General features: G+C 45.6%; 1 long non-coding RNA gene and 1 pseudogene across 3 annotated transcripts in view; both read left to right on the forward strand.

Annotated features, from left to right (window-relative positions):
• The window catches only part of LOC309566389, a 249,249-nt gene that overhangs the window by 139,966 nt on the left and 86,953 nt on the right, over positions 1 to 22,330 (forward strand). The gene's annotated exons all lie outside the window — the stretch shown is intronic.
• LOC309566945 lies at positions 6,459 to 7,007 on the forward strand (annotated as a pseudogene). Its single transcript has one exon. The product of its transcript is annotated as an uncharacterized misc_RNA (transcript).

Genomic DNA, 22,330 nt, shown 5'->3' on the forward strand with positions numbered 1-22,330 from the left:
GACATGCCTGTACCATGTAATTGAATTATTGAATTCTAGTGTTTTTTTTCCTTAAAATGGACATTATTCTGATTATTAACATGACTAACAGTGAAATGCTGTGTGGACATTCTGATACACAAAATGGGTGCCATACACAGCTGTGCCAATTCCTCTTCTACTGCTAACATATGATTACTAAGGGGGAGGGGGGTTTGGTTTCACTAGGAGTGTTTAAAATGTATTGACCAAGTAATTTCCTCATTCCTTCCTTTCATCATCAAACCTAGCTGGGGGCTGGGTGAACCATAAAAGGAAGACGAATTAACATCCTTTAAGATGCTGACCATCTGTTTTTTTTACTATATTGGAAAGGTGGGGGTTGAGGTGCAGGAAGTAGGTGACCATAAATGGTAAATGAACCTTTTTGTGTTGAGGAACAGGAAGTCCTTGACCATACATGGTATGCTAAGGGAGGGGGTCTTCACCTGAGAGGGGGTAGATATAGAAGCCCATTCAGAAATTTATTCTGCCTTTTTACTTTTGAACTCTGGCTAGACACATGGTGGTATGTATAGTTCCTGTGTAAGGTAAAAATCTTTTATCTTGTGTATGATTGCTTTGTTGCATAACTTTATTTCCATTGGCAACAATGTATTTGGAACATCACGGTTTTTAAGATTTTATTATCTATGTCATAATTGATTCATCTAAAGTTTATTTTCTGTAAAATAAATTTGATCTTTATTTTTAGCAGTTATCATTCATTACTTATTTTAATGGTAGTAGCCTCAACAGCATTGGCTAGATTTTTGTATAGAAAAAGGTTATTGATTAATAAGTGGAAAAGAGAGGGGACTAGGAAAAATTTCCATAACAAATGGTGCCCCTTAAAGTTAGGAGCTTGTTGAAACAGAGCTGATCTATGAAGTGCTAATTGTCTTTGTTTTTCTCATCTCTGTCTCAAGATTAGCAAGCTCTTAAAAGAACTTTCATTTTTTTGCCTTTCTTTTTTCTCCTATTGTCTGTACTAATACCTTGATGAAACTGATATGAACAGTATAATTAAAAAGGAGGGTGCAAGTGTGAATGATAAGGGTTCAGATTGGATGCTTGGAGGCAGTGGCTATAGAATCTGGGTTTTTATGCCAAAAAGCAGTTTCAGTTGAGCCTTGAAAGAGATTATGTCAAGACGCTTCCCAATCTTCGTGATTGAAACGCAACTGTGGGCCTAAGTCACACTGAATAATCTTGATGTGTATGAAACTATCTTTCTTTGTAATCTACTAATTGGGGATTGTAAAATGTGTAATTAGACCTGTGAACACTGTTTATATTATAACTGCCTCAAATAATTTTTGCAAATAATTGTGCCCTTATTAACTGCCTTCTGTACTCCAAGCACTCAAAGGGTTCTGATCATTCAAGTTTGTGCTAATCTTTCTTGAGATAACAGAAGTAATAGTCATTGTTTTTTTTTAATACTTTGGGGGCATTTGAACTCGCAGGAAGTTCAGGAATCTCCAGGCTAACTTTGAAGGACTATAGTCAGCATAGGAAAAATCCTATATTGACAAGTAGTAAAAAAAGCAGGGGCGGTACCTGTCAACCCAATCATTGGCCAGAGATTAGCTACCTCTGGGGGGCAACCGCTTAAGGTTGGGAAATCAATTCAGGGTCCATATTCCGTAAGGATGGGTAATAAAATCGCTTCAAAGAGGGCGTCTAACCATGGTGAACCATACCACTTGACCCCGAAGGAAGAGTTGATTGATAAATATGGGCCTTGGGTTGTAAAATATATTCAAGATTGCGATCGCTGGACTGGGAAGAAGTATTCTAAAAGAGGGACTTTTAAGCCTAAAGCCTAAAGCCTAAAGCCTAAAGCCTGGGAGGCCTTGTGGCATAGTCACCACAGGAAGATGATACTCCCAAATGAAAGAGATGCTTGGAGTGCATGGATGGTAGAATCCATGAACAGGGCTGATGATGTGAATATTGTAGGTACTAGAGCCAAATCCCCAGAGTAGTGACAGTGATGAACAGAGGGTTTGTCAGGCTTAGGGCCTTATGCAACCGCCCGGTCCTTGTTAGAAAAATACTCAAAAACTAATATGAATTGTCATCTTTCGGCAGATAAGAAGGGAAAGCCACAACTTGCTGCTAAATTTGACACCCCAGTTAAAATCCTGGATGAATCAAAGAGAAACGGAATGCTGACATTAAGGGAGAAAAGTCTCCCCAGTACCAAAGATCATATACCGTCAGAAGGGGTACTTTCTTCCCCTCTGACGGAAGAACCTCCCGAATACAATAATCCTCCATTTACTGGCTATGAGCCAGCTTTCTCCCCTAGACAGCAGTTAAAGAGCAATACTGCTGCTGAAAGTAACACTTGCAGTTCCGGTACTGAGTACACTGCCTATGTACCTTTAGGCTCTCGAGTGACCAGTACTCCACAGCAAGGACCTGTGTGGTGTCAATCTAACAGGGAGATGGTAACACCCAATGTGGGTGCACCTGTATACCATGGAACTGTTAATGCCACCCTTCAAGGCACTTTGCAGTTAGATAAAGTGCCCCCACCTAGCAGCAACAATTTTACCCATTCTTATTTGGATTCTGTGGCACAATCCCAAAACACCAATCAACCGTTGATATATTTTTTAGATGACATATCTGTATTTCCTGTAAGAGAGCAGGTCGTTTATGATAATAATGGGAGATCCACTGGAAAGATGACACATCATGTACCTTGGACTCCCTCTGAGATGAAGGGTTTTCTGAGTGTTATCCCCCATCCAAGGACTGATCCCATTAAATTTGCAAAAGAGCTGCTGGACATCCAGGCGAGCTACAATGCAAATTGGGGTAATATGCTTCAAATAATGAAGAGAGTTTGTGGAGACGGGGACTTTGATGAAATCCTTAGTAATACTAATATTCCAATGACCCTATATGTTGACTCCAGTCATCAAGGATGTGTACTCACTAAACAATTGGCACAACTGATTAAAACAGTCTATCCCCCCCAGTCTTGGACCAAGGTGTCAGGAGTGACCCAAGGACCAAAGGAAGATTGTATGACATACTACAATCACTTTAAGCAAGCCGTGGAATCGGCTGGTGGGGACATCACTAACAGTGCCCTATCACCTGTTTTGATACACAGCTTCATTACTGGGTTGAGAGGAAAAATTAGGGAAAAACTGATGACTTCAAATCCAGACTGGAGAGATAAGCCCCTCTCCTCTTTGTTGTCACTCACAACTGCTATTGAAAGGAATATAGCTGATTGGGAGTCACTGAAGCCCCAAAAGGATCTGCATTGTCACTGATCAGTTGAACAATGTAGATCTCAACCAAAAACAAAAAAGGAAACCTGTCTGCTTCAACTGCAACAGACCCGGACACTTCAAGAGGGAGTGTAGAGCTCTAAGACAAAGTAGGCCACCTCGACCTGAAAGGGAATCTGAAAGAGACCCTAAGTGATGTGGAGAGCTCCCGGTGTTACCTGTAATCTCAACAAATGAGCAAGGAAGTGCTTATGTACAAATGCAATTAAATAATCAGCTACTAAACTGTTTGGTAGACACCAGGGCAGCTCGTTACGTTTTAAAATCCAGTGAGGTGAATCTTCCCAATCAAAATACAATTAGAGGAGTTGGTCTAGGGGGTATATCATATCCCCTACTGGAAACCACTCCCACCAAAGTTCGAATTGGATCCTTTCAAACTGAAGCCTCCCTGCTCTTGAGCGATTCAGTTCCTTGCAATTTGCTTGGAAAAGATTTGCTCTCCCAAATTAAAGCACAAATACAATTCACTGAGGATGGAGTGGAAGTAAACATCCCTTCAGATCCTGACCAACACCAAATGGTAGAAACCTGGGATAGCATCATCGCCTTGGGTAAATTGGAACCAGACAAAAGTTTTGAGAGCTTGCCCAGTGAATTATCCAGAAGCACGAATCCGGATGTTTGGGCTAAAGAGGGGAACAAGGGACTTATGATCCGCTGCCCCCCTGTTAAGATAAAACTAAAACCAGATGCTATCATCCCTAGGTTACCTCAGTATCCATTGAAATTGGCTCAATTGGAGGGAATTAGAGACCAAATCAAACTCCTCCTGAAAGAGGGTATATTGGTGAAAGCGAGTTCACCAGCTAATACCCCATTGTACCCTGTGAAAAAAACAGGCCGAAACGTCTACCGGATGGTGCAAGACTTAAGGGCAATTAACAAAATTATCCAAGAAGATGCCCCAGTGGTACCAAACCCTCACACTATTCTGAGTAAAATTCCTTCTAATCAATATTTCACAGTTATTGATTTGAAGGATGCCTTTTTCACTGTACCGCTCCACCCTGACTGTCAATATCTATTTGCCTTCAGTTTTGAGGGGCAACATTATGCCTGGAGTAGATTACCCCAGGGCATGGTAACAAGCCCAAATGAGTACAGCAAAGCAATGAAGGAATGCCTTGACCGATGGCACTTCCCAGAGGATATCACTCTACTTCAGTATGTAGATGACTTGCTGATTGTAGCAGATACATGTAGAGATGCCACTATCTCCTTGTTGAATCACCTTGGAGAAGAGGGATGCAGAGTATCCCCCTCCAAGTTATAATACAACTTGGACCGAGTTGTGTTTTTGGGTCATTGCATCTCCCAAGGAAAAAAACACCTCACACAAGATCGAAAGAAAGCTATCCTGAATAGCAAAATGCCACAAAATGCAAAACAATTGAGGGGGTTCCTAGGGTTGGTTGGATATTGCAGACAATGGATACCAGAAATGTCCAAGGTTTGTAAACCACTCTATGACTCTGTAAACATACAGGGAAAACTAGAACTCAGCAAAGAGCAATGCATGCTATTCAGACCTTGAAAGCTGCAATCAGTGAAGCCCCCGTCTTGGGTCTACCAGACTATATCAAGGGATTCTGACTTTACTGTCATGAGTCCAGAGGCCATGCTGCTGGAGTCCTGACACAGGACCATGGAGGACGTGACAAACCCATTGGCTATTACAGTTGTCAGATTGACCCAGTTGTCAATGCAATGGCACCCTGCCTAAGGGCAGTAGCAGCAGCTGCTGAGATGCTGACCAAGACTGCGGACATTGTGCTAGGGAACCCGTTGGAAGTTTATGTACCCCACGAGGTTCATGTTGTTATGCAGAACCTGACCACAAAGCACATTTCGTCAGCAACACTGACCAAATACGAACTGGCACTTTTAACACCCACAAATATCATGCTCAAAAGGTGTGCAAAATTAAATCCAGCCACACTGTTACCAGAGACACTGCAGGATGAAATAGAAACCCATGACTGCAATGCAGAAATGGAAGACCACTATCTGGAAGCACAGAGAGTCAAAGACACCCCCATCCAAAATGCGGACCTCAATGTTTTTGTAGATGGATCCCGCTTCTATACTGAAGAAGGGCACCCTGTTACTGTGTATTCAGTAGTTAGCAAGGATGAAATCCTTTTCCAAGGAAAACTACCTGGGCATCAGTCAGCCCAGGTGGCAGAACTTATGGCTCTCATGCAAGCTTGCATATTAGGGAAAGAAAAAAAGCTCAATGTGTACACAGATTCAAGATATGCTTTTGGCATATGTCATGATTTTGGCCAATTGTGGAAACTGAGAGGCTTCCTAACTACCTGTGGAAAGCCTATCAAACATGGTGAGCTCATTAAAAAAGTCCTCGAGGCACTTTGGTTCCCAGATGAAATAGCAGTCCTAAAATGTGCAGCACACACAAAAGGCACAGATGATGTATCACTTGGGAATGCTAGAGCGGATGCCGCTGCAAAGGCGGCTGCTGTCACTGGTACTGAGTCTGTAGAAATCTTTATGGCCACACCTCCCTCTGACAGTCCAGATCAGGTAGATTTGACTGTTTTGAAGACATTACAAGTGCAAACTGATGAAAAGACAAAACAGAAGTGGCGAGACCAGGATGGTAAAGAAATAGAAGGTTCTTGGGCCCATGAGGATGGAAGGTACTGTGCCCCTCCAGCACTGTATCCATATCTGGCTGAGGCTTCGCATGGCCCCTCTCATCTGTCCAAAGGGGCATTGGTCTCCACAATCACATCTCACTGGGTGGCCCCCGGATTCACCACTGTTGCAGAGAGATTCTGTCAAGGGTGCGAAACATGTCAAATACATAATCCTGGGAAGCTTGTAAAAACCCAAACTAAGCATTTGCCCAAAGCACAGTATCCCTTCCAAAGACTGCAGGTTGATTACATACAATTGCCAAAATGTCAGCAATTCCAATTTGTCCTTGTGTGTGTAGACATGTTTTCAGGATGGGTAGAGGCCTGGCCCGTAGCCAAAGCTACTGCATCAGTCACTGCAAAGAAACTGTTGCAGGAGATTGTTTGCAGGTATGGCCTGATGGAGACAGTAGAATCGGATCAAGGGAGCCATTTCACAGGCCAAGTGATGGCTGAGGTGATGGAAGGACTCCAAATTGAACAAAAGTTCCATACTCCCTATAACCCACAGTCATCAGGAAAGGTTGAAAGGTATAATGGAATTATTAAGAACAGACTAGCCAAAATTTGTGAAAAGGCGCACCTTACTTGGGTACAAGCTCTTCCCCTTGTGTTAAAATCAATTAGACATACTCCTAGAGATCCAGAAAAACTATCTCCATTTGAGGTATTCTTCGGGAGACCCCCGATGACAGGGTTGTTTTTTCCACAAGAGATGGCATTGATGCATTGTTCTTTAAAAATGTATGTGTAGGAATTACACAAGCAGCTCACTAAGTTGCATGCCCAAGTTTTCTCTTCTATTCCAGACCAAAATTCTGATGGTAAATTTCACGCCTTACAGCCTGGAGATTGGATGGTGATCAAGAAATTCCAACGAAGAGGACTGGAGCCCAGGTTTGAGGGTCCCTACCAGATATTGCTGACCACCCCCACCTCAGTAAAGATAGAGGGAAAAATCTCTTGGGTGCATGCTTCTCATTGTAAACAAATTCAGAAGAGTGTCTAAAGAACCTGGTGGAATGGGCCTGTCCCCCCTGCTCATAGGTTTACTCAGCGGGTGTATTCTCCTTGCCATTCAGGAAACCCCAGATTCTGGAAAGTCAGACCCATTCTACCACGAAACAGAGCCAGCACCCTGGAATCCACCTAAGGAGTATAGTAAATGGGTAATGAAACCTGAGGGGTGCAATCACACTCAGATCCATAAGGTAGAGTGCAAACAAGGACAAGTACTCCCTAGATACCCAATGTATTTCCACTGGTATATATTCATCCATGCAATAGCAGGAATGGGTTTTGATGGGTCCTTCCTAGAAGATATCACCAGCCTCGATCCGCACCCTTATAGCTTTCATACAGCCTCCGGAGGCATTGATGGGGGATATCTACTAGATAGGCTTTGCGGTCTCTCATACTTTAAAACTAGTCCTGGTGAGCGGGAACGAATACAGGGGGTGGTAGAAGATAGCCCTGATACCTTGATGTATGTGACATATCACATAGATGAAGACATTGACTTGTGTGAAGGGAATTGGGACCCCAAACATATGGAATGCTTAATGGGGGATATCTGGAACAAATACCGGGCCTCCATCCTCCCCTTGTTGCCGGTCCAGCACACACCTGAAAAAAATACCAGCCTCCATCCTCCTCTTGTCGCTGGTCCAACACACACCTGGAACAAATACTGGGCCTCCATCCTCCCCTTGTTGCCAGTCCATCACACACCTAAAAAAAATACCAGCCTCCATCCTCCCCTTGTCGCTGGTCCAACACACACCTGGAACAAATACCGGGCCTCCATCCTCCCCTTGTTGCCGGTCCATCACACACCCGAAAAAAATACCAGCCTCCATCCTCCCCTTGTCGCTGGTCCAACACACACCTGGAACAAATTCCAGGCCTCCATCCTCCCCTTGTTGCCGGTCCATCACACACCTGAAAAAAATACCAGCCTCCATCCTCCCCTTGTCGCTGGTCCAAAACACACCTGGAACAAATACCGGGCCTCCATCCTCCCCTTGTTGCCAATCCATCACACACCTGAAAAAAATACTAGCCCCCATCCTCCCCTTGTCGCTGGTCCAACACACACCTGGAACAAATACCGGGCCTCCATCCTCCCCTTGTTGCTGGTCCATCACACACCTGAAAAAATACCAGCCTCCATCCTCCCCTTGTCGCTGGTCCAACACACACCTGGAAAAAATACCGGCCTCCATCCTCCCCTTGTCGCCGGTCCAACACACACCTGAAAAAATACCCACCTCCAACCTCCCCTTATAGCCGGTCCAACACACAGCTGAAAAAAATACCTGCTCCCCCAATGTTTATTTTGGCAGAAAAAAATTTGATTTAGTTTTAGTCAGTCTTTTGACTAAAATGCGATTTTAATTTTAGTCATATCTTAGTCTTTTGACTCATGCTCTTTTAGTTTTAGTCGTATTTTAGTCATCTGAATTATTTTAGTTTTAGTAAATTTTTAGTTGACTAAAATCCTCAGTACATTTTTAGTCGACTAAAATCTCATACATTTTAGTCAACTACATATCAAATGGATAACAAACAAAGAGCTGGGGGGCACACCCTGAACATGCATTTCTAAAGCTGGTGCAGGTATAAACCAAGCAAAATTCATATTTACAGAGAATAGCACACACATGCAAAAGAAATGACTATCAAATATAAAGGCAATCAATAAATGAAAATGGGGATTTAGTCCCACCATATGGCCATATCGTGCTCAAGCCCACAACTACATCAACTACCCCATTGTCAGTGGGTCCTACACTATCCATAAAAAGAAGCATGAATCCAGTCTCTCTAAACCATTGGAGATACTTACTCTTACTGGGAGAGATGTGCAACTGCACTATAAGGAACTCCTCCTATATCTACTTGCTAGTGGACACTGATAGAGTACAGGTGTGGGTGGGTTGGGTGCTCAACCCCAGAAGTCTGGTCAGACCGAATACATAACAAACAAACAAAGAGCTGGGGGCACACCCTGAACATGCATTTCTAAAGCTGGTGCAGTACCAGCCAGCAGTACCCACCAGCAAAACCAGCCAGCAGTACCCACTATCAAAACCAGCCAGCAGTTCCCGCCAGCAGTACCAGCCAGATGTTCCTACCAGCAGTAACCACCAGCAGTACCAGCCCTGGAGGACAGCCAGCAGCAGCCACCAGCTATACTGACCTGGGGGACAGCAGAAGGCAGCAATGCCTGCAGGAATCCTGGGGAAGAAGTAAAGATTGAGGTGCAGGTAAACCGCAGTGCAGCCTTTTTCTTAATTTTTTCTCTTTCAGCAGCTTAGTAGATGCCCCCTACATATGCTTATGCGGTAATAGCATATTCAAGTTTAAACATGTATTGCACTATTACAGGCTTTGGATGGAATTGTTACATAGTAGGTGAGGTTGAATAAAGACAATAGTCCATCCAGTTCAACCTGTGTAGGTGTGTGTGGCTGTAATCATCTCACATAGCTCTTAATGTCCTGATCCTTGAGATGTAAGTCTAAGAGTCTTTTGAAAGCCACCATACTACCCGCAGAAACCACCTCTTGTGGTAGACAATTCCACAATCTTGTAGCCCTAACAGTAAAGAACCCTCCTCGTTGCCTGAGGTTAAAACGCTTCTCCTCTAATCGCATTGTATGTCCTCGAGTCCTCATGCAATTCCTTCGAATGAACAGTTTTTTTTCTAAGCCGAGATCCCCATTAAGATATTTATAAATTGCTATCATGTCCCCCCTCAGACGTCTCTTCTCCAGGGAGAATAAATTGAGCGATTGCAGCCGCTCTTCATAGTTAAGGTCCTCCAACCCCCTAATCAGTTTAGTTGCCCTTCTCTGGACTCTCTCCAGCTCCAACACATCCCTCCTGAGGACTGGCGACCAGAACTGAACAGAATACTCCAGATGCGGTCGGACCAGAGTTTTATAAAGTGGAAGGATTATAGACTTATCTCTGGAATACATCCCTTTCTTTATGCATGCTAATAATCTGCTGGCTTTGCCAGCTGCCGCTTGACATTGCATGCTGTTGCCTAATCTATCATCAACCAAGACTCCCAGATCTTTCTCCATTTTTGATTCCCCCAAGGGTTCCCCTCCTAACGTGTATTGTGTTTTTATGTTTTTAGTCCCCAAGTGCAAAACCTTACACTTCTCCACGTTAAACCTCATTTGCCATGTCGTTGCCCACTCCGTTATTTTGTCCAAGTCATTCTGTAGGATATCTGCTTCATGCTGTGTAGTTATTGCCCTGGCCAATTTTGTGTCATCTGCAAAAACTGATAACGAACTACTGATCCCGTCCTCAATGCTGTTTATGAATAAATTGAACAAGGTTGGTCCCAGGACTGAGCCCTGGGGCACCCCGCTTACTACCTCAGACCAGTCTGAGTATGTGCTGTTTATTACCACCCTTTGGACACGGCCTTTTAGCCAGTTTCGTATCCAAGAGCAAACCCTGCTGTCGATACCTGCAGACCTTATTTTATAAATTAAGCGCTTGTGGGGAACTGTATCAAACGCCTTAGCGAAATCCAAGTACACCACATCCACTGGTCTGCCCCTATCTAGCTCACTGCTCACCTCCTCGTAGAATGCTAAGAGATTGGTTTGACAAGAACGCCCATTTGTAAACCCGTGCTGATTACTGCTGATGATGTTGTTGTCTTTAGCATACTCTACGATATAGTCCCTTATCATCCCCTCCAGAAGTTTACATATTATTGATGTCAAACTGACAGGCCTATAATTTCCCGGGATATGCCTCTGGCCCTTTTTGAATATCGGAATCACGTTAGCCTTCCTCCAATCCCCTGGTACATCTCCTGTCCTAATACTGTCAGCAAAGATCAGGAACAGTGGTCTAGATATAACCTTACTGAGTTCCTTGAGTACTCGCCTTTCCCTGATTTCACCCTCTGTTAGCCATAGTGGCAAGTCCTGTGTATTACTACTAACCATACAGTCATGGTCAGTGTACCCCTCCTTTTCCTGTGTAAAGACTGACGAGAAAAAAGCATTCAGCACGGTTGCTTTTTCAGTGTCCTCTGTAACCATCCTCCCATCATCGTTAATTATGTGTGCAATATGCTCTGCCCTAGTTTTTTTGCTGTTGATATATTTAAAGAATTTCTTTGGGTTTTTTTACTATCCTCCGCTATTTGTCTCTCAAAGTTGATTTTAGCCATCTTGATTTCTTGTTTACTTTTCTTATTTGCCTCCTTGTATTGCTCGAAAGCCGATACTGTGCCCTCTGATTTATATTTCTTGAAGGCCAATTTTTTTCCCCTAATAAGTTTTTTTACGCTACGGTTTAGCCAGCCAGGTTTGGCTTTGTCTCTTCTAAATTTATTTCCCATAGGATTGCACTGCAAGATGCATTTGCTTAATATGTTCCTAAAGCATTCCCATTTTTCCTCTGTGGTCAGTGATCCCAGGGTTTGGTCCCAGTTTTCCCTTTCCATCAATGAGTACAATTTTGGAAAGTTTGTCCTTCTGAAGTTTAGGGTTCTTATGTTCCCCACTTGCCTTGTTATATTGTTATTTATACTAAATGTGATCATCCTGTGATCACTAGAGCCCAGGTTGTCCTGGACTCCTACCTCCGAGATTATGTCTGGGTCATTAGTGATCAATAGATCCAGGACTGTGTTTTCTCTGGTAGGGGAATCCACCAACTGTGACATGTAGTTGTCCTGTAAGGTTTCCGTGAATAGATGGGCCTTCTGTGAGTGTGCAGTCCCCTCATCCCAGTCAATGTCGGGATAATTGAAGTCCCCCTATATGATGACTGATCCCAATCTTGCCACTTTACCCAAAAGTGCTAGAAATTCCAGCTCTACCTCCTCCCCTTGGTTAGGTGGCCTATAGCAAACCCCCACAACTACTTTTCTCCTTCCCTATGGAGTTCAACCCACATAGATTCTAAATCCATGCTCATCCCATCCGTAATGTCACTCCTTTCTATCAGCTTTATATTGTTCTTGACATAGAGCCATACCCCTCCCCCTCTTTTTCCTACCCTGTCCTTCCGGTACACCGAATACCCTTGGATATTGGCCAGCCAGTCATGTGAGGGGTCGAACCAAGTCTCTGTTATTCCCACAAGGTCTATGTCATCCTCATGTACTAACATTTCCAATTCATCCATTTTATTAGCTAGGCTCCTGGCATTAGCATATACCCCTCTTAGTTTTACGGAAGTTAAACGTGATTGGCGGTTATGTTTATTCCTGTTTGGTCTGAGGTTTTCCCGCACAGACCTGCCAATTGACGTTGTGGACCTACTGTCGCTGCTGACCCTACCACTGCCTTCAGTCCTTTGCTCCCTCCTGACTGATTCTACTTCTGAGCCCTCCCCCCGTCTCCTAGTTTAAAAGCCCCTCCAACTTGGTGGCCATCTTTCTCCCCAAAAGAGCTGTACCGTCCCCATTAAGGTGCAGCCCATCCTTGCTAAAGAGCCGGTAGCCGACTGAGAAGTCAGCCCAGTTCTCCAGGAACCCAAACCCCTCCTTCCTACACCAGTTCCTCAGCCACTTGTTAAGTTCCCTAATCTCCTTCTGCCTCTCTTGTGTGGTTCGAGGTACAGGCAGTATTTCAGAGAAAACCACCTTGGAGGTCCTTTTCCTCAATCTATTACCTAAGTCCCTGAAATCGTTCTTTAGGATCCTCCTCCTACCTTTTACTTTGTCATTAGTGCCCACATGCACCATGACCGCTGGGTCATCCCCAGCCCCGCACAATAATCTGTCTGTCAGATCTGCGATGTGCCGAACGTGGGCGCCCGGTAAACAACACACTGTTCGGTAACCGAACAGTCTTGCCACTGTGTTCTCTAGATCCAGGATCTGGTCTAATAGAGATACAAATCGCTCACATCTTGCACAGCAGTATTCGCCCTCGATTGGTTCATCAAGGAACTCATACATGGCGCAAGAAGTGCACTGAGTGGCATCCCCAATCCTGTCAGGCATTATTACCCACTACTCTATGGGGATAATATTAACAACCTGCTCTTCCTTACCTACACTACCTCCAACTCCCCTGGTACTAAACCTGGGGTACTCACCAGTCGGTAGTATACTAACCAGTCACTAAGATACTCACCAGTCGCAAGGATACTCACCAGTCGCAAAGATACTTCCCAGTCGCAAAGATACTCACCAGTCACAAGGATACTCACCAGTCGCAAGGATACTCACCAGTCGCAAAGATACTCTCCAGTCGTAAAGATACTCACCAGCCGAAAAGATACTCACCAGTCCCAAGGATACTCACCAGTCGAAAAGATGCTCACCAGTCGCAAGGATACTCACCAGTCGCAAGATACTCACCAGTCGCAAAAGATACTCACCAGTTGCAAAGATCCTCACCAGTTGCAAAGTTACTCACAAGTCGCAAGGATACTCACCAGTCCAAAGATCTTCACCAGAGTAGTGTATTTTTAGTGAAAATATTGTCATAAAATATTTAGTATGGGGCTCCGTGATTTCTAACAGAAGCCCTGCACACCTGAAAAAAATACCAGCCTCCATCCTCCCCTTGTCGCTGGTCCAACACCACCTGGAACAAATACCGGGCCTCCATCCTCCCCTTGTTGCCGGTCCATCACACACCTGAAAAAATACCAGCCTCCATCCTCCCCTTGTCGCTGGTCCAACACCACCTTGAAAAAATACCGGGCCTCCATCCTCCCCTTGTTGCCGGTCCATCACACACCTGAAAAAAATACCAGCCTCCATCCTCCCCTTATCGCTGGTCCAACACCACCTGGAACAAATACCGGGCCTCCATCATCCCCTTGTTGCCGGTCCATCACACACCTGAAAAAATACCAGCCTCCATCCTCCCCTTGTCGCTGGTCCAACACCACCTGGAACAAATACCGGGCCTCCATCCTCCCCTTGTTGCCGGTCCATCACACACCTGAAAAAAATACCAGCCTCCATCCTCCCCTTGTCGCTGGTCCAACACCACCTGGAACAAATACCGGGCCTCCATCCTCCCCTTGTTGCCGGTCCATCACACACCTGAAAAAAATACCAGCCTCCATCCTCCCCTTGTCGCTGGTCCAACACCACCTGGAAAAAATACCGGGCCTCCATCCTCCCCTTGTTGCCGGTCCATCACACACCTGAAAAAAATACCAGCCTCCATCCTCCCCTTGTCGCTGGTCCAACACCACCTGGAACAAATACCGGGCCTCCATCCTCCCCTTGTTGCTGGTCCATCACACACCTGAAAAAAATACCAGCCTCCATCCTCCCCTTGTCGCTGGTCCAACACCACCTGGAACAAATACCGGGCCTCCATCCTCCCCTTGTTGCCGGTCCATCACACACCTGAAAAAAATACCAGCCTCCATCATCCCCTTGTCGCTGGTCCAACACCACCTGGAACAAATACCGGGCCTCCATCCTCCCCTTGTTGTCCGTCCATCACACACCTGAAAAAAATACCAGCCTCCATCCTCCCCTTGTCGCTGGTCCAACACCACCTGGAACAAATACCGGGCCTCCATCCTCCCCTTGTTGCCGGTCCATCACACACCTGAAAAAAATACCAGCCTCCATCCTCCCCTTGTCGCTGGTCCAACACCACCTGGAACAAATACCGGGCCTCCATCCTCCCCTTGTTGCCGGTCCATCACACACCTGAAAAAAATACCAGCCTCCATCCTCCCCTTGTCGCTGGTCCAACACCACCTGGAAAAAATACCGGGCCTCCATCCTCCCCTTGTTGCCGGTCCATCACACACCTGAAAAAAATACCAGCCTCCATCCTCCCCTTGTCGCTGGTCCAACACCACCTGGAACAAATACCGGGCCTCCATCCTCCCCTTGTTGCCGGTCCATCACACACCTGAAAAAAATACCAGCCTCCATACTCCCCTTGTCGCTGGTCCTACACCACCTGGAACAAATACCGGGCCTCCATCCTCCCCTTGTTGCCGGTCCATCACACACCTGAAAAAAATACCAGCCTCCATCCTCCCCTTGTCGCTGGTCCAACACCACCTGGAACAAATACCGGGCCTCCATCCTCCCCTTGTTGTCCGTCCATCACACACCTGAAAAAAATACCAGCCTCCATCCTCCCCTTGTCGCTGGTCCAACACCACCTGGAACAAATACCGGGCCTCCATCCTCCCCTTGTTGCCGGTCCATCACACACCTGAAAAAAATACCAGCCTCCATCCTCCCCTTGTCGCTGGTCCAACACCACCTGGAACAAATACCGGGCCTCCATCCTCCCCTTGTTGCCGGTCCATCACACACCTGAAAAAAATACCAGCCTCCATCCTCCCCTTGTCGCTGGTCCAACACCACCTGGAACAAATACCGGGCCTCCATCCTCCCCTTGTTGCCGGTCCATCACACACCTGAAAAAAATACCAGCCTCCATCCTCCCCTTGTCGCTGGTCCAACACCACCTGGAACAAATACCGGGCCTCCATCCTCCCCTTGTTGCCGGTCCATCACACACCTGAAAAAAATGCCAGCCTCCATCCTCCCCTTGTCGCTGGTCCAACACTACCTGGAACAAATACCGGGCCTCCATCCTCCCCTTGTTGCTGGTCCAACACACACCTGAAAAAATACCCACCTCCAACCTCCCCTTATAGCCGGTCCAACACACAGCTGAAAAAAATACCTGCTCCCCCAATGTTTATTTTGGCAGAAAAAAAATTGATTTAGTTTTAGTCAGTCTGTTGACTAAAATGCCATTTTAATTTTAGTCATATCTTAGTCTTTTTACTCATGCTCTTTTAGTTTTAGTCGTATTTTAGTCATCTGAATTATTTTAGTTTAAGTCGACTAAAATCTTCAGTACATTTTTAGTCGACTAAAATCTCATACATTTTAGTCAACTACATATCAAATGGATAACAAACAAAGAGCTGGGGGGCACACCCTAAACATGCATTTCTAAAGCTGGTGCAGCTATGAGCCAAGCAACATTCATATTTACAGAGAATAGCACACACATGCAAAAGAAATGACTATCAAATATAAAGGCAATCAATAAATGAAAATGGGGATTTAGTCCCACCATATGGCCATATCGTGCTCAAGCCCACAACTACATCAAAGTACCCCATTGTCAGTGGGTCCTACACTATCCATAAAAAGAAGGATGAATCCAGTCTCTCTAAACCATTGGAGATACTTACTCTTACTGGGAGAGATGTGCAACTGCACTATAAGGAACTCCTCCTATATCTACTTGCTAGTGGACACTGATAGAGTACAGGTGTGGGTGGGTTGGGTGCTCAACCCCAGAAGTCTGGTCAGACCGAATACATAACAAACAAACAAAGAGCTGGGGGGCACACCCTGAACATGCATTTCTAAAGCTGGTGCAGCTATGAACCAAGCAACATTCATATTTACAGAGAATAGCACACACATGCAAAAGAAATGACTATCAAATATAACGGCAATCAATTAATGAAAATGGGGATTTAGTCCCACCATATGGCCATATCGTGCTCAAGCCCACAACTACATCAAAGTACCCCATTGTCAGTGGGTCCTACACTATCCATAAAAAGAAGGATGAATCCAGCCTCTCTAAACCATTGGAGATACTTACTCCTTACTGGGAGAGATGTGCAACTGCACTAGAAGGGACTCCTCCAATATCTACTTGCTAGTGGACACTGATAGAGTACAGGTGTGGGAGGGTGGGGTGCTCAACCCCAGAAGTCTGGTCAGACCGAATACATAACAAACAAACAAAGAGCTGGGGGGCACACCCTGAACATGCATTTCTAAAGCTGGTGCAGTACCAGCCAGCAGTACCCACCAGCAAAACCAGCCAGCAGTACCCACTATCAAAACCAGCCAGCAGTACCAGCCAGATGTTCCCACCAACAGTACCAGCCCTAGAGGACAGCCAGCAGCAGCCACCAGCTATACTGACCTGGGGGACAGCAGCAGGCAGCAATACCTGCAGGAATCCTGAGGAAGAAGTAAAGATTGAGGTGCAGGTAAACCGCAGTGCAGCCTTTTTCTTAATTTTTTCTCTTTCAGCAGCTTAGTAGATGCCCCCTACATATGCTTATGCGGTAATAGCATATTCAAGTTTAAACATGTATTGCACTATTACAGGCTTTGAATGGAATTGTTACATAGTAGGTGAGGTTGAATAAAGACAAAAGTCCATTCAGTTCAACCTGTGTAGGTGTGTGTGGCTGTAATCATCTCACATAGCCCTTAATGTCCTGATCCTTGAGATGTAAGTCTAAGAGTCTTTTGAAAGCCACCATACTACCCGCAGAAACCACCTCTTGTGGTAGACAATTCCACAATCTTGTAGCCCTAACAGTAAAGAACCCTCCTCGTTGCCTGAGGTTAAAACGCTTCTCCTCTAATCGCATTGTATGTCCTTGAGTCCTCATGCAATTCCTTCGAATGAACAGTTTTTTTTCTAAGCGGAGATCCCCATTAAGATATTTATAAATTGCTATCATGTCCCCCCTCAGACGTCTCTTCTCCAGGGAGAATAAATTGAGCAATTGCAGCCGCTCTTCATAGTTAAGGTCCTCCAACCCCCTAATCAGTTTAGTTGCCCTTCTCTGGACTCTCTCCAGCTCCAACACATCCCTCCTGAGGACTGGCGACCAGAACTGGACAGAATACTCCAGATGCGGTCGGACCAGAGTTTTATAAAGTGGAAGGATTATAGACTTATCTCTGGAATACATCCCTTTCTTTATGCATGCTAATAATCTGCTGGCTTTGGCAGCTGCCGCTTGACATTGCATGCTGTTGCCTAATCTATCATCAACCAAGACTCCCAGATCTTTCTCCATTTTTGATTCCCCCAAGGGTTCCCCTCCTAACGTGTATTGTGTTTTTATGTTTTTAGTCCCCAAGTGCAAAACCTTACACTTCTCCACGTTAAACCTCATTTGCCATGTCGTTGCCCACTCCGTTATTTTGTCCAGGTCATTCTGTAGGATATCTGCTTCATGCTGTGTAGTTATTGCCCTGGCCAATTTTGTGTCATCTGCAAAAACTGATAACGAACTACTGATCCCGTCCTCAATGCTGTTTATGAATAAATTGAACAAGGTTGGTCCCAGGACTGAGCCCTGGGGCACCCCGCTTACTACCTCAAAGCAGTCTGAGTATGCGCTGTTTATTACCACCCTTTGGACATGGCCTTTTAGCCAGTTTCGTATACAAGAGCAAACCCTGCTGTCGATACCTGCAGACCTTATTTTATAAATTAAGCGCTTGTGGGGAACTGTATCAAACGCCTTAGCGAAATCCAAGTACACCACATCCACTGGTCTGCCCCTATCTAGCTCACAGCTCACCTCCTCGTAGAATGCTAAGAGATTGGTTTGACAAGAACGCCCATTTGTAAACCCGTGCTGATTACTGCTGATGATGTTGTTGTCTTTAGCATACTCTACGATATAGTCCCTTATCATCCCCTCCAGAAGTTTACATATTATTGATGTCAAACTGACAGGCCTATAATTTCCCGGGATATGCCTCTGGCCCTTTTTGAATATCGGAATCACGTTAGCCTTCCTCCAATCCCCTGGTACATCTCCTGTCCTAATACTGTCAGCAAAGATCAGGAACAGTGGTCTAGATATAACCTTACTGAGTTCCTTGAGTACTCTCGGATGTACGCCATCCGGGCCTGGTGATTTGTTTGTGTTAAGTTTATCCAGCCTTTCCCTGATTTCACCCTCTGTTAGCCATAGTGGCAAGTCCTGTGTATTACTACTAACCATACAGTCATGGTCAGTGTACCCCTCCTTTTCCTGTGTAAAGACTGACGAGAAAAAAGCATTCAGCACGGTTGCTTTTTCAGTGTCCTCTGTAACCATACTCCCATCATCGTTAATTATATGTGCAATATGCTCTGCCCTAGTTTTTTTGCTGTTGATATATTTAAAGAATTTCTTTGGGTTTTTTTACTATCCTCCGCTATTTGTCTCTCAAAGTTGATTTTAGCCATCTTGATTTCTTGTTTACTTTTCTTATTTGCCTCCTTGTATTGCTCGAAAGCCGATACTGTGCCCTCTGATTTATATTTCTTGAAGGCCAATTTTTTTCCCCTAATAAGTTTTTTAACGCTACGGTTTAGCCAGCCAGGTTTGGCTTTGTCTCTTCTAAATTTATTTCCCATAGGAATGCACTGCAAGATGCATTTGCTTACTATGTTCCTAAAGCATTCCCATTTTTCCTCTGTAGTCAGTGATCCCAGGGTTTGGTCCCAGTTTTCCCTTTCCATCAATGAGTACAATTTTGGAAAGTTTGTCCTTCTGAAGTTTGGGGTTCTTATGTTCCCCACTTGCCTTGTTATATTGTTATTTATACTAAATGTGATCATCCTGTGATCGCTAGAGCCCAGGTTGTCCTGGACTCCTACCTCCGAGATTATGTCTGGGTCATTAGTGATCAATAGATCCAGGACTGCGTTTTCTCTGGTAGGGGAATCCACCAACTGTGACATGTAGTTGTCCTGTAAGGTTTCCGTGAATAGACGGGCCTTCTGTGAGTGTGCAGTCCCCTCATCCCAGTCAATGTCGGGATAATTGAAGTCCCCCTATATGATGACTGATCCCAATCTTGCCACTTTACCCAGAAGTGCTAAAAATTCCAGCTCTACCTCCTCCCCTTGGTTAGGTGGCCTATAGCAAACCCCCACAACTACTTTTCTCCTTCCCTATGGAGTTCAACCCACATAGATTCTAAATCCATGCTCATCCCATCCGTAATGTCACTCCTTTCTATCAGCTTTATATTGTTCTTGACATAGAGCCATACCCCTCCCCCTCCTTTTCCTACCCTGACCTTCAGGTACACCGAATACCCTTGGATATTGGCCAGCCAGTCATGTGAGGGGTCGAACCAAGTCTCTGTTATTCCCACAAGGTCTATGTCATCCTCATGTACTAACATTTCCAATTCATCCATTTTATTAGCTAGGCTCCTGGCATTAGCATATACCCCTCTTAGTTTTACGGAAGTTAAACGTGATTGGCGGTTATGTTTATTCCTGTTTGGTCTGAGGTTTTCCCGCACAGACCTGCCAATTGACGTTGTGGACCTACTGTCGCTGCTGACCCTACCACTGCCTTCAGTCCTTTGCTCCCTCCTGACTGATTCTACTTCTGAGCCCTCCCCCCGTCTCCTAGTTTAAAAGCCCCTCCAACTTGGTGGCCATCTTTCTCCCCAAAAGAGCTGTACCGTCCCCATTAATGTGCAGCCCATCCTTGCTAAAGAGCCGGTAGCCGACTGAGAAGTCAGCCCAGTTCTCCAGGAACCCAAACCCCTCCTTCCTACACCAGTTCCTCAGCCACTTGTTAAGTTCCCTAATCTCCTTCTGCCTCTCTTGTGTGGTTCGAGGTACAGGCAGTATTTCAGAGAAAACCACCTTGGAGGTCCTTTTCCTCAATCTATTACCTAAGTCCCTGAAATCGTTCTTTAGGATCCTCCACCTACCTTTTACTTTGTCATTAGTGCCCACATGCACCATGAGCGCTGGGTCATCCCCAGCCCCGCACAATAATCTGTCTGTCAGATCTGCGATGTGCCGAACGCGGGCGCCCGGTAAACAACATACTGTTCGGTTACCGAACAGTCTTGCCACTGTGTTCTCTAGATCCAGGATCTGGTCTAATAGAGATACAAATTGCTCACATCTTGCACAGCAGTATTCGCCCTCGATTGGTTCATCAAGGAACTCATACATGGCGCAAGAAGTGCACTGAGTGGCATCCCCAATCCTGTCGGGCATTATTACCCACTACTCTATGGGGATAATATTAACAACCTGCTCTTCCTTACCTACACTACCTCTAACTCCCCTGGTACTAAACCTGGGGTACTCACCAGTCGGTAGTATACTAACCAGTCACTAAGATACTCACCAGTCGCAAGGATACTCACCAGTCGCAAGGATCCTCACCAGTCGCAAAGATACTCACCAGTCGCAAAGATACTCACCAGTCGCAAGGATACTCACCAGTCGCAAAGATACTCACCAGTCGCAAAGATACTCACCAGTTGAAAAGATACTCACCAGTCGCAAGGATACTCACCAGTCGCAAGATACTCACCAGTCGCAAAAGATACTCACCAGTTGCAAAGATCCTCACCAGTTGCAAAGATACTCACAAGTCGCAAGGATACTCACCAGTCGCAAGATACTCACCAGTCACAAAAGATACTCACCAGTTGCAAAGATCCTCACCAGTTGCAAAGATACTCACAAGTCGCAAGGATACTCACCAGTCAAAAGATCTTCACCAGAGTAGTGAATTTTTAGTGAAAATATTGTCATAAAATATTTAGTATGGGGCTCCGTGATTTCTAACAGAAGCCCTGCACACCTGAAAAAAATACCAGCCTCCATCCTCCCCTTGTCGCTGGTCCAACACCACCTTGAAAAAATACCGGGCCTCCATCCTCCCCTTGTTGCCGGTCCATCACACACCTGAAAAAATACCAGCCTCCATCCTCCCCTTGTCGCTGGTCCAACACCACCTGGAACAAATACCGGGCCTCCATCCTCCCCTTGTTGCCGGTCCATCACACACCTGAAAAAAATACCAGCCTCCATCCTCCCCTTGTCGCTGGTCCAACACCACCTGGAACAAATACCGGGCCTCCATCCTCCCCTTGTTGCCGGTCCATCACACACCTGAAAAAAATACCAGCCTCCATCCTCCCCTTGTCGCTGGTCCAACACCACCTGGAACAAATACCGGGCCTCCATCCTCCCCTTGTTGCCGGTCCATCACACACCTGAAAAAAATACCAGCCTCCATCCTCCCCTTGTCGCTGGTCCAACACCACCTGGAACAAATACCGGGCCTCCATCCTCCCCTTGTTGCCGGTCCATCACACACCTGAAAAAAATACCAGCCTCCATCCTCCCCTTCTTGCTGGTCCAACACCACCTGGAACAAATACCGGGCCTCCATCCTCCCCTTGTTGCCGGTCCATCACACACCTGAAAAAAATACCAGCCTCCATCCTCCCCTTGTCGCTGGTCCAACACCACCTGGAACAAATACAGGGCCTCCATCCTCCCCTTGTTGCCGGTCCATCACACACCTGAAAAAAATGCCAGCCTCCATCCTCCCCTTGTCGCTGGTCCAACACCACCTGGAACAAATACCGGGCCTCCATCCTCCCCTTGTTGCCGGTCCATCACACACCTGAAAAAAATGCCAGCCTCCATCCTTCCCTTGTCGCTGGTCCAACACCACCTGGAACAAATACCGGCCCTCCATCCTCCCCTTGTTGCCGGTCCATCACACACCTGAAAAAAATAC

This window comes from Pelophylax lessonae (genome assembly GCF_965119305.1).
Source record: "Pelophylax lessonae genome assembly, chromosome: 11".
In the NCBI taxonomy this organism is placed as follows: Eukaryota; Metazoa; Chordata; class Amphibia; order Anura; family Ranidae; genus Pelophylax; species Pelophylax lessonae.